We start from the raw sequence: 12411 nt of genomic DNA, 5'->3' as shown, positions 1-12411 counted from the left end.
CAACCTTCTAGTTAACCATTTAATTAACCCGATACTTCATTGACCGGGATAAAAAAAGAAAAACAGGTTAACACACCACGGCACACAATTCACATCTACTGCTCTGCTGCATGTTGCCATAACCAGGGCCAAAGTGATCGGTGTTGTACGTTCTAAATAAATAAAGTGATCGGTGTTGTACGGTCTAAATAAATAAAGTGATATGTTCAGTACAGTGATCTGTTCAGTAGTCCATAGTGATCTGTTCAGTAGTCCATATCAGTAGTCCATACTGCAGGGGTTCCCAAACCTTTGGGCCTCAAGGCACCCCTAGAAATGTATCTTTCATCCGAGGCACCCCTACATTATATTCATAATTTTCACTCCCAGCACCTCATATTTATAGCATATTTTAGCGATTATGTTGCAAGGAAAACGTTGAGATAATAGACATTTTGGTTAGAACTGACTGAAAATAACATTGTATTTGAAGTTTAACATGATACTAAATATATAATATAAGTGTCCAAATAAATTCCAACTATTATCAAATTATCTCGCGGCACCCCTGGACTGCTGTCACGGCACCCCAGGGTGCCCCGTCACCCACTTTGAAAACCCCTGCCATAGTGATCTGTTCAGTAGTCCATAGTGATCTGTTCAGTACAGTGATCTGTTCAGTACAGTCCAAATGTCTCCTCCTGCCCTTTCTCTTCATATCTCATCACATTTGTTCTTCTCTCCTCTCTCACTCTTCTATCTTACCTCTCACTCTTCTATCACTCCTCTACTCACCCCGCACAGCATAAGCTTCATCTGTCTTCTCTCATCTACTGTATACCCCTCCCCAGAGGCACAGAGTCAGTGCTACTGAAAAAAGAGCCTATTCTTTTTAAATGTTTTATAGTACAGAGAGCAGCGGGTGTTTTGTAGATGAGGAGCAATCCAGCAGCGTAATTAAAGGCAGCAGGAAGCACCATTAATGCCATAGGTTTTCGTTTGATGCTTGAAAACCTACTGAAACAGTTACCCATCTAAAGAAAACACTGGGCCGTATGAGCTGACGGTCAAAGGGGCTGGCTGTGTCATGTTTGAAGAGACACTTAACCTCGGCTTAATTAATTCAGCGTTGACTTATAGAATTTCCCCAAGTCGCCAAAACAAATTTGCACTATCGAACGAACTTCAAATTATGCTAATCCTATTTACTCGTAGAACACAGGTTAGCATTTTATGCCCTTTATGTTAGACCGAGGGGGAATAAATTAAACATTATCTTCTATGAGTCGACAATTAGCAAGTGACTCCTGGGGCAGCAGAGAAGTACGTTTTAAATGGTGTAGTAGTTTCTTGATACTTCTCTCCTCCATGATGAGGCCGGAGTACGTGCCATTAACAAAAGCATACCACCGTCAACTCCCAAATGATTAGCTAATTACCTTTCTTGGCGATTTTTTCCCACAGCATATATACAAGGATTTTGGATGGGGAGCAAATCAGATGCCCACTACTTTCTAAGGCAAAAAAGATATTCAAAAAGAAACATGATGTTTTCAGATATTCTCTCTGGTAGAGCTGGCTTGGCTTTTGGCTTTTATAAATACTTTTTTGGGGGGCTTTTTGCCTTTATTGATAGATTACAATAGTCTGACAGGAAATGGGGAGAAGGAGAAGGGGAGTGACACGCAGGAAAGGTCGTCGGGATCGGGAGTCGAACCGGCGACACGCTGTCAGGCTACATCAGCAGCCTAGGTGCCCAATCTGATCTTAGCCGTCAACTTAGCCGTTAACTTTGACAAGCTAATTTTTCCTCTAGACAAGTCACCCTTGGTAATAAGAACTTTTTAATGCCGGTACGAATTACTCTGCCAGGCTAGTTTCTCCTATATGGTTTTTAGCTTACTTCTGGCACTAAGCACTTTGTCACACTAGGCACTCTGTTGCGCCAAGCACCTTATTCTTGTTGTGTTTTGTTCGCCCTGTACCGTTCTGTTCTTGTTATTGCTAGTCTTGTTTTGTTTCTTGTTTTATGTGAGGACAACGGATGAAATTTAGCTCTAAGCTAACTCCGGCTGGTTTACACTGAAATTTTGTATGTTTGTATTTATTATGCAACATGGCAATGTCAATGTGTCCATTAACTGGTACTGTCCTGTCCAAATAAATAAAGAAAGAAAGTAAAGAAATCATGTCACACCTTTGGACAAGCAGTAGGGTGCACAAAAATCCAAACTCCATTAATTTGATCCGTTTTAGTCACTGCTATAAAAATGCGACCAAACTTAAACACCACTGTGTGTGCAAGGGATACAATTAACAGTTTGGACTGCGCTGCAAAACAAAGGTTACAAATGATGTGCCATCTGCTGGCAGCAATCTTATCCAAAACACTGACCGTACATGAATTTAAATGTAGGTATAGCTTAGCTACCGCAAAAGCTCTCTGTAAATTCAAGTACCAGTTGCTTAATCTGCAGGCAGAGAAAGACAGTCAGAGGGAGTGAGTCAGAGAGATGGATAGAATGATTAGCTCCACAACAGGGGAGGGAGGGAGCTAAACCAGAGAGGCCTTTCTTGCCTCCCTACATTAGAATATTAATATTAATGAGACTTGTTTTCCCCTTCCTCGCTCTTTTTTTTTCCTCAGACGATCTGAACATGAAAAACTTTAAAAGCACAAAAATCCAGGAGTTGCGTACCACAGTTTGACCCGGAGCCACGCAGCACACACCAACTGTGACAGACTCGCTGTTCAAAGTGAACGGGAGACGCTTTCATCAGGGAATCCTGGTGTTTTCTCTTTCTTGCACACCGTCCGCGACACCACAAGCTCATGCCATCTGCGTTCTTCTGAAACCAGAACTTCAATATGTGCTGCCTGCTCGCGCATTGTTTTCTAGGAGGGCCTCACAACTAAGGCCCCGACGACAACCAGGCGTTTGCTGGCTGTGCCGCTTGTTGACTGCTGTTTACAGCAGACCCTCCGCAGCGTGATGCAATGTTAAGTATTCGCTGTTAACTGTCAAGCCAGAGCTGGCTGTATGCATCGCCCAGTGCTCATGCAGTAGCACCCATACCCCTGCACCCCCTCCCTCATCCCTACCTATCACCACTCCTCTGGCAGTATAGGTGACCCCAGCGTAGGCCGGCCCAGCTCCCTCCACCAGCACTCATAAATGCCTAGACTCCTCACCACTGCTGAATTAAACCGTGCTTCTTTTCATTGTGTAAAAAAACCTACTCCTTCCTCACCCCAAACACTCCTGTAAAAAAGACACACACACACACACACACACACACACACACACACACACACACACACACACACACACACACACACACACACACACACACACACACACACACACACACACACACACACACACACACACACACACACACACACACACACACACACACACTTAAAGACAGTCTCCAGGCCTAAATATGCTGCTGGCTCCCACTGCCTGCCTTCAGACATCTGTAAAATATTTTTATTCAGTGCCCCACTACCGCACCACATTGGCAAAGGTCTCTTGGCCCCAGCTTGGCAGGACTTCTGACGGAGCCAGCCGGCAGCGCCATACAGGCCTACCCCTGCTGTTGCTGCTTCCTGCTGCTCCGAGGGAGCCGGGGCTGCCTGCCTCCCATTGACAGTGGGCCAGGGTGGGTTATGAGGAGGAGGAGGCTCAGTAGGGGATCCTCCACTGCCCCCCCCCCTCCCGAGGACAGAAGACGAAAGATGTGGGAGGGGGGGGGGGGGGGGCTGGACTGCACTGGACTGGACTAGACAGAGCGACAAAGGACATGCAAGGTTGGGTATTGAAAGGAGGGAAGACAAAAGATTGATTTAAATTAAATAGAGGGATCCGATGGACTCACTGGAGACAGTGATGGAGGAACAAGAGAACAGTGATAGGACAGGAGGGCTGGGTGGCATGGAGGGGGCAGCGATGGGGGGGGGGGGGGGGGGGGTGCCAGGGGTCTCGGAGGCACGCTGGGCAGCAGAGATGAGGGAAACCTCTCATGGCTTCCTCATCCTTTCTTCAGGCCCCCAGGCCTTGACCACAGCCTCAAAGCCCCAAGGCAAACCAAGAGACCAAAGGAGACTGCTGTGACTCAGGGCACAAACATGGGGAGGTGTGTGCGGGGGGGTCTTGTGTCTCTCAAAATCTGAACAAGTTAGAAAGAATTAAAGGGAAAAGAAGGAGAGAGCGAGAGGAAGAAAGTGAGGGGGGTAAGGGACGTCAGGGGAGTGGGTTAAATGTTCAGACAGAGAGTCTTTCAAAACAAGATGCTCTCACACAGATCCACTCTCTTTGGCTGCAAATCCCGTGTGAAACATTAAGACTCATTTGTGGTGAAGTTGGAACAAACGCCCATAGCAGTCAGCAAGCTACGAGATGCCGCCCCCCCCCCCCTAATTCACAGTTCCCGAGTGCAAATTCACTCTGCTTTTGTCTCATCTCATGACAAATACATACTGTCGCTGTCACTGATGTGGTGTTTACAGTGGCATATAGCATCTTGTAATTATTCAATGAAAGTGAATTCTTATCCTCTGGGGATTTGCAGTTTTGTATTCAGATAATCAAAAGAGATGTTGGGAGAGGGGACCATGGGATCTCCGATAAAAAGCAGCGATCCTTCCAGCACAGTTCATAATGTGCCAACTTGGCTTTGGCAGTGATATTTAGATGGTAAGGCCTGTGTAATGTATACCGAGTCTTTCCTATAACATACAGTGGCCTATGGGAAAAGCTAGATACTATAGGCATAGTAGAGTGTAGCAAATGGACCGAGCCCACAAATAGCTTCCAACAGCCAAACTGCCAACACAGGCGGTAATATCAAAAGCACAGAACAGCATTAACGACGTGCCCTTTATCTAGACTATTGACTAAACTTGTGAAATGCAGTCTAATGTGCAGGGCCCACTCAACCACCAGACAGTGTAATATAACTGCTATCAGTAGAATATAAGGCTAGTCCTAGATAGTAGACCCAACACCTTTCCTACAGTAGGTATTAATGTGAGCTTTAATCTGTAGTGGCGCCATGCACTTGAAATACCACACATGAATATGAGTATTTCACAACATCAAAATTAAATGTTCTCTTATTGGAGGTTATGAGCTTAACCTCAGTCAACCATTAATATTTGCTATTTTAAAAAGGACTTAAAAAGCAGTTTAGTCTCCTAACAAGTAGCTCTCGTTTCCTCTGTAAACAATCTTAATATGCCCTACTACATCATGTTGTCCATTACATTCATTATTATTCAAGCTTAAAGGTTTCTTATTTGTGTCAAATTTGTGTTTTCTCACCTACCTTTCACTTAAACATACCAGGGCAAAAAATCATTACAGACAATAAGAGCAGTGTGGTCTGATAAAATTGACCACAAAAAGGTACCTGTAGATCAAGACCACAACAGTGAAAAATGTAGCAAAATAAGTAAATAATCTAATAATACATCCTTTTCCTCTCCCCAGCAGTCTTCAGAGTGAAGCAAACAGCTGATATTGTGTGGTCGTGGCTTAGGCTGACCTCAGGGCAGTGAAAGCGCTTCATACACTTGAAAAGGGGTCACAGGTCAGTAATTTTTTCGTTTGCATGTCTTTGTAGTCTGTTTCCCCTCAGAGCACGACAGAGCCCAATGAGAAAAGAGATCAATGCCTGAGTGAAATTGAGCCTTTTTCACGTGACATGGTGAGCCGCAAGGCATCCTCCAAGGATATTTGAATCCTTAGAACATCAGTGACCCTTCATGAGATAAAACAGAGATGGATATGAAAAAATATTGACAGCCTGGCTGTTTAGACTGTAAAGGCTGCTGAAGACTACCCACTCTCACTGCCAAATGAAAACGAAAGACCTTATTGTAAACTCCCTCAGATCGAATCCTGGAAAGCAAAGCGTAGCATATACCTAATTCTACATTTTTGTCCAGCATACTATTAACAATGAAAAATAACTATGCCTAGGTTGAGGGTCTACACTATATTTTTGCCTGCATCATTCTGCAGAATACTGGGCAAAGATCTTTGACCTTGTGCAAAAGACAGTTTAATGTAGCTCAAAAATTGCCTCAGGAAGCATCATCCATCAAATATAGGCTATGTGAGAGGGAGAGGGAGAGAAATGTCAACATTTTTTTTGTTCCACATAAAAACCCCAGGGCAAGATGACTATTAAAGTGGTCGGATGACAAATGTCTCATCTAATCTTTAATCCAGTGTAGTTGCGTCCTCCGGGGCTAAAACAGGAAACTCTCTCAGTATGGAGTGATTTGGTAAATTCCACTGTGCTAAATCACAACTTGCACAACAGAGGTGCAGCAGAACCTCTCCATACCGGTGACTGACATGATTGTAAGTTAGAACAGTCGTTCAATATATAGTTGTAGTACAATGCTAGCATTAATACTAGTGCATGATGGATATACTGTAGTTGTAGTTGAAATATAAAATCACACCCGTGTGAAGTGGAGCTGTGTGTGTGTGTGTGTGTGTGTGTGTGTGTGTGTGTGTGTGTGTGTGTGTGGATCATGTGTACCGATTTTTGTGACATTTGAAGAAAATATGTAGGAAAAGGAGCAAAAAGTGTGTTTTGGAGAAAATTCAAGATGGCGGAAAATCTATCATGGCGCAAATGGGCGTGGCCAATATGGGGAGATGCGTCATGACCCAAGGAATCCAGGGAAAAAATATTTTTAATTTTCCGACCTACGGTTCAAGAGTTACAGGCCAAAACGTAAAGTGGGGTGTTATGGCGCCACCATGCGGCCAAATGACACAATTATTTTTTATTTAATCCTTGAAATCATTATGAACCTCCTCTCCAAGTCTTGAAACTCTAGCCCCTATGGTTTGCGAGAGACAAATAATTGAATGTGAGTTTTTGCGATTCCCATTATAAGTCAATGGGGAAAATTAATTCACTAATAAATTAATATCAATTAAACTATAGAACCTTTCTCTTAGAAAAGTAATAGCCCACGATTCCCGAGTAGGGCGGTCAATTTGACATATGGCGCGAGTGTGTGGTGGCAAAACTGTGGGACTAGTGGCGTGCCGAAGTTTAGGAAGTTCAGGCTACATACACACAGACAGACAGACAGACACACACACAGACCCACACAGCCACGTATAGGGAGCCTGTGCTTCACACAGCTCCAAAAATCTTCCTTTTTCTGTGAAACAGATTTGCAGCCTCTAGGGTCCCTCCAGTATTTAGTTGGTAGTTATTTTACTCCAGTATCAAGTAAAACTACAAAGGTCCAATTCTGGGAAAGTGAGGTTGCACTGACGCGAGTCACGAGTCGTCATAGGTGATGTCACGTGAAGCATGACCAATCCGGTCTGTTTGGACATTATATTGGGACAGGAAAAAGTCAAGTTAACTCAATGGACTTCTGGGGTTTTGGGGTTACAGAAAACATTCACTAACTCAATGGACCTTTGGTGTTACAGGAAGGTTAACAGAAAAAAGGTTTACTCTGGTGAAATAAAAGTGTACAGAAAAAAGGCTGGACAAGAACAATAATCTGGTTGTCTATAGCAACCACACTAACTACTTGAAGCAGGATAATTAAGGAGTAGGAACATTGCCATGATTATCTAACCTACGTACCAATCCTGATTTCATATAACAATGCAACAAGGCAAAATATAAAATGTAATGAGACATTCCACAGCTAACCTGCTCAAAATAAAAGCATGGCACATTGGCATGGCGCAGAGAGCTTCCTCATCACATCAGAGATCGACACTTTTATATAATATTTGGTGTACAGTACACATTTGGCAGTAGTTTGCTGCTGATCAGGTTTATGACACGTTCATTGATAGGCAACTTCACAGAGCCAGCCGGTGTTCATCTCAATCACCTGATGACATTATCTGGCAGAGTGAGGCCTGTTGTCTTTGACGTTCATCAAATGTGGCAACAAAGAAATGAGTAATAATGAAGTCAACAACAAGGTACGTCAGCTTCCACTCTTTGCACTATTTGGCTGTGATGTGCAACAGCAACTGCAACATGGTATAATATCACTGTTTTCTCTTGTGTCCATGACCCAACCATGACTATGACTAGGACAGGTGTTGTTCTATTACCTCTCAATGATGAGCCATCATAACTGTGCAATAAAGTCTCAACAGTGTCACGGTTGTTTTCCCACAGAAACACCCATTTCCCTGATGAGATATTTTATAGTTCTTTTCTTTCATCAGAACAAACATTAGTTATCTTTATAATAAGAGCAAACCCTAGGCTTCCAATTAGTAATACACTAGTAATAACATTAAACATTTGAATCAGCATGTCATTCAAGACTTAATTTTCTCCAGGTAATAGAGATTGCCAGAGTAAGAATACATTTCCCGGTTATTGAATGGCCAATAAAACTAAGCTAAGCCCATTTCTTCTAGTATTTCAACATTTCCATGTTAAAATGAGAACAGAAACTACTGTAGTTAAACTCTTAAAAACAAAACAAAAACTTAGGCCTTGTAATGAATCATCAGCACAGCAAGCAACAGAGGGACGTTTTGTTTGCCAGACACAAACCCTTGTTGGGAAACAGAAACAGTTGGTGTAAATTTCTAAATTGGTGGTGGGCAGTATGAGCACTGAAAATGACACAGACAACTCAAAACAACACAAACAGGCATGCACATTCTGCACGCACGAGACTAACTTCAGAAAAGAAAACAGAACATTTTAAAAGCTGCAATCCGGAACTTATTTTAATGAATAAAACGTGATTTTATCCATCTATATGTGGCAGAGTATGTTGATACAAAATAACCTGCACATCTGCTGTGGAGGTGGTCTGATCAGTGATCACCCTAAACTTCCAATGAGAAACTTTGACACAAACAGGTGACAGGTAGGCATGACATAAAACAAATAGTTTGTAGTTTTAACGGCAATGTTCAGAAAGTTTAAACATCATAATGTGGTGACTGCTATTATGTATAGCAGTGGAAAGGCAAATGCCTTGTACTTCATTGCAAGTGGTGTAAAGTAACTACATTTACTGAAGTACTGCACAAGTCTGAGGTATTTGTACTTTACATGAGTATTTCCAATTTTCAGTACTTTTACTTCAACTCCACTACATCTCAGAGGCAAATATTATACTTTTACTCCACTACAATTATTTGAAAACTTTAGTTACTTTGTACTACATTTTTATTATTATTACAAAACATACATTAACAACTTCAGCCCTATATACATTTTGGCAATTTGAAAATAGACGATCTACAAGCTCACAATGCGTAGCAATGTGAGCTTGTAGATCTGCTATTTTCAAAAGTTTTAGTTTAATTTATTTTTTTATTTTTTTACATTTTATACTTTTGAAAACTTGTGAAATTGGACATTCTGCACAAATGAGTACTTTCTACTTTTGGCACTATTACGTATATTTGGTGCCAATAGTGTTGTGCTTTTACTACGTACATATTGAATAACGGACTTTTACTTGTAGGCAAAGTTGTAAGAGGGTATTTCTACATTGCAGTGGGACATACTCAAAGCAGCCTAAAACATTTGAATACTTTTTCCACCACCACTAGTGGTGACTGTGATCATAGCAGTGAAAAGGCAAATCTCCTGTACTTAATTGCACCAGTGTCACTTGACAAAATCAAAAAAACGAGCTCGACACATTTTTTTAATTCAAAATACGTCATTTTTGTCTGAGACAATTCGTGTCACTGTATAAAATAAACGCTAACGACGCAGCACTGGCGTAGTAACACATGCACTGCATTGGTATTAACAATATCATCATCACATGCTGTCACATGCTCTGTCTAAGTTTGGCATCACCAACTTTACTAACACTATAGGCAACGTGTGTGGTTTACACCAACACCACCAAAGCCGCAAAGGTAGTTGTGTATTATTTTTGCCTTATTAAAGTTCCACACTGACAGACACCAACTTTGCCAAATTGGCTGTAGCGCTAAAAGTTAGCTTAAAATTAGCCCGGCAGGCTAACCCATGCTAAGCTAGCTCGCCAACTTGGCAGAAACTTTGTTTTCAACCAGGCGCCAGGGAAAACCTACGCGTACACTTTTAGTTTAGTGTTGTTATACTTTCTACACGTCTTAAAGCCCCGGGTCAAACACCAAGGGGACAGGCAGGCGTAATAATAACACGCCACCAGTGTGCTCTTACTATATTTTCACACTAAACCAAAACTTCACCGTATTAAAAGCTAACGCTGGTTCGTGTCTTACCAGGAAGTGGGTCTGTGTTGCTAAACAGCTATTCCTTCTTCACGTTGAGACGGTGGTTCTTCACTCTGCGGTGCCGCCGCCGCTGCTGCTGCTGCTGCCGCTGCTGGAGATGACGATGGCGGTTGTCTTTGCTTTGACTTTCCCTTTTTCTTTCCAAGGTCGCGCCGATGCAGACTCTCCCTCTCTCTCAGGGGCCTCTCTTGCGTGGCACTGTTGCCTCGAGCAACTACAAGTTTTGGGGAGAGAGGATCTGCTCTGTCTGTGTGGAAGAGTGGAGGTGAGTTGTAGCTACGTGTTCAGCAGAGAGTCTCACTCCACTCGGCCCCTCACCATTCCTGACCCGTGTGCCAGTAATGTAAACAACCCAGCATTCCCGGAGCAGAGCGGAGAGAGGAGGGGCAAATGTCAAAGAGTGGAGGGGAGCTGTCAAATACCGCGGGATTCAAGAATCAAGAGGGAGGAAGGGGGGGAGCGCACTGGTCATCTTCCCCAATGTATTAGTTGTAAACTTAGTTGTAATTATCATGATGAACTAGTATGATCAAATGTACTTTATTACACAATCATATAATGAGTGTTACTTTAAGAGCTGCAGTTGGACACATTCACATTGTATCCACTTACTGTGTGTGTGTGTTGTGTGTGTGTGTGTGTGTGTGTGTGTGTGTGTGTGTGTGTGTGTGTGTGTGTGTGTGTGTGTGTGTGTGTGTGTTGTTTTACTATATCTTTGTGAGGACAAGTAGAAGTATAGTAAAATCAGAAACGAATCAAACTCATGGGGGCATTATTCTGGTGCCCATGGGTATTTATTTGATTGATTGATTGATTGATTGATTGATTGATTGATTGATTGGTTGATTGATTGATTGATTGATTCATTGATTGATTGGTTGATTGGTTGATTGATTGATTGATTCTGTAAAGAAAGATGATTAGAAATAGGTTTATGATAAGGACAAGATTCAGGTTGGATTATAGGATCAGGCATTTAGCGGTTAGGGGTTAGTTTTTAGGGAAAGGGATTTTGAGGTTAGGATTGTGGTTGGTTGTGGTTAAGTATAGGGTCTGGTTGAATCAACAAGTAAAACATACATTTTGAATGATAAACTGCTTTTGATGACAGGCAGCAATGAGGGAGGGAGACGCACACTAATCCACATACAGTGTGACAGAGAGACAGAAAGGGAGACGCACACTAATCCACATACAGTAGTTGCAGACATAATATTTTATTCTCAATCATGCATGCACAATACACTGGCGTCACATAACACACACAGTACATAATTGGCAATTTCGTAAGACTTTCCTTCTTGAGAGCTATTGTGAGATTTATTGAGAGATCTATTGCAGATCAACTTGCATGGACAATGAGAGCAAGCAGAACTGATCAGCTTACTCTGCTTTGATAAAAGCTTCATGGTTGATTTCAGCCTGACAATTCAAACACTGCTGATCCACGGGCAACACACATCTGTCTCCCCATCCCCATTGTTAATAATCAACAAGTTAGGTGGGGGAGTATTTTTTTCTCCCTACTTCAATAGCCTTTTTTTTGTTAACCTCACTGCAAATATGGAAAAGGCAGAGATGCCTGGAGTGTGGTTTTTTTCTCTCCCTTTTTCTTCAACAACAGTTGAAGATTAAAAGAAACGTCTCAGGGAAATCTGTCAATTCTGTATGTGAATAATGCTGTGTGGAATTTAATGGCGTGAGTTATATTGGGTTCCCTCTACACCCACAGTTTCTTTCAATAAGATCAATGGTGCTCAGTGACAGATAGGGACGGTCTTTTGTATCTTCAAATTTCAGGTTTCTGAGGGAATAATTAGATGGATGGATGAAAAGTAATGCATCTGTGTGCGAGAGGAGCCGCACCAAGAGATCCTCTAGTTCAACACGCATGCCTCCATGCCTGTTTGGTAGAAGACTGTTTAATAATCGTGTTGAATTTCTATTGTTCTAAAAGTGGCTCTCTGCACTGATGTGGTGCTTTAAACCAATGGCAAACTTTTTTCTCTCTCTTTTGCTGATTTTGTTTATTTAACTGTGAGGATTTCCTTTTGATTGGAGGCTTTTTTTCAGCATGAAAGAAAAATTGGTTTCTATTTTACTTTGTTCCCTTGGAAACTTTCAGGTGTGTCTGGCGACTAGGCTGGAAAGGGTTCCTCTA

The 12411-nt window shown here is 42.2% G+C and overlaps 1 protein-coding gene across 2 annotated transcripts in view; it reads right to left on the bottom strand.

Moving 5' to 3' along the window:
• nek7 (NIMA-related kinase 7) overlaps positions 1 to 10568 on the bottom strand; it is a 93733-nt gene extending 83165 nt beyond the window's left edge. For both annotated transcript variants that reach the window (XM_080725976.1, XM_080725977.1), the window contains exon 1: positions 10239 to 10568. The gene's annotated coding sequence lies outside the window, so the exon portion shown is untranslated. The remainder of the gene's footprint in view (positions 1 to 10238) is intronic.
• Positions 10569 to 12411: the final 1843 nt, after the last annotated feature.

This window comes from Nannobrachium achirus (genome assembly GCF_963921795.1).
Source record: "Nannobrachium achirus genome assembly, chromosome: 1".
Classification (NCBI taxonomy): Eukaryota; Metazoa; Chordata; class Actinopteri; order Myctophiformes; family Myctophidae; genus Nannobrachium; species Nannobrachium achirus.
Note: the sequence above shows the minus strand (reverse complement) of the source record. Positions and strands in the feature narration are given on the sequence as shown.